This window comes from Gavialis gangeticus, unplaced genomic scaffold, assembly GCF_001723915.1.
Source record: "Gavialis gangeticus isolate Ggan-Ray unplaced genomic scaffold, GavGan_comp1, whole genome shotgun sequence".
NCBI classification, from domain to species: domain Eukaryota; kingdom Metazoa; phylum Chordata; order Crocodylia; family Gavialidae; genus Gavialis; species Gavialis gangeticus.
Window position 1 is genome coordinate 25,824,927 of NW_017729034.1, and position 1,074 is coordinate 25,826,000.

Sequence of the window (1,074 nt, forward strand, 5' to 3'; positions counted from 1 at the left end):
GCCCGAGCAGTAGCCCTGTGGTGAGGCCCCCCCCCCCCCCCATTCTCCCATCCTTCTGGTGCCACTCCCTTTTGGCAGCACCTGGGATGCATGTCCCCTTTGCCCACCACATGGTATGCTACTGCTCACAATATATTTGCTCCTTGGGACAGTCAGCAGTAGCTTTCCCTAGCAGAAGGTTGTCTGACTTACTTTCAATAAACCACATTATAGTTTCTGGACGGTGGCTCTGACTCACTGATCAAGCTACCAAACAACATGCAGATGAGGATTCAGGTGTTTATTTGCTTGATCTGTATGTCTGCAAGAGAGAAGCTTGCACAAATCCCACCTGCCTTTTCTTGATGTGTTTGATTTTTAGTACTTGCTTTTATGCTTTTACCTGAAGGCTGGGTGCCTGGTAACCAAGCAGTGAGGATGTCATGTTAGCCCAGGTTATAGCAAATCCAATCAGTCCCTCTCTCACATGTACTCTGAATCCTAACCTAAAAGGCTATGAAAGAAGCCAGACAGAGAGACCATCATTTCCACCCAATACATCAGATTAGCCTAAATTATTCACATTTTTAGCTGTGGATAATTCAAACTGATAAAGTTGCTTTTCCAGTGATTAGTTGCTTCCACCTACTTGTTTGCTCTTTGAATCCTTCCCTAGTGACTCAGTGATGGCTGAGGTGTCTAGGAAACTGATTTTGAGAAAAAGATGTGGTATTAGATTGAGGCAGTTAGAAAATGGAAAGGAAAAAGTCAAAAGAAAATAGCTTTGAATTTATTTTGTCACGGGCTGCCCATGACTCCCAAGGGAGGAAGAAGTCAAGACAATTGGTTTACCACATTACTTCTGCATTCACTGGAGCTTGCCATGGCTCTAAGACATCAGTTGTAAGACATCTGAAGTGTTAGTTCTTTGGGAGAATTTTGTCTTTGGTCAAAATCTATGTAAAAAGTATGCCCTTACATATAGCCCAATTATGAGGGTTTGATTAGGACTAGAGTAGCACGAAGTACTGTGCTGACCCTACAGAGCGGTAAATATCACCCTTTCCTAACTACCAAGGGACTTGTTCATTCTCA

General features: G+C 43.4%; 1 long non-coding RNA gene across 2 annotated transcripts in view; it reads right to left on the bottom strand.

Moving 5' to 3' along the window:
- The window catches only part of LOC109304873, a 12,505-nt gene extending 11,816 nt beyond the window's left edge, over positions 1 to 689 (bottom strand). The window contains exon 1 of one of the 2 annotated variants that reach the window (XR_002099498.1): positions 629 to 689. This is a non-coding gene — a long non-coding RNA (uncharacterized LOC109304873). The remainder of the gene's footprint in view (positions 1 to 628) is intronic. The other variant, XR_002099497.1, reaches the window with a different exon arrangement.
- Positions 690 to 1,074: the final 385 nt, after the last annotated feature.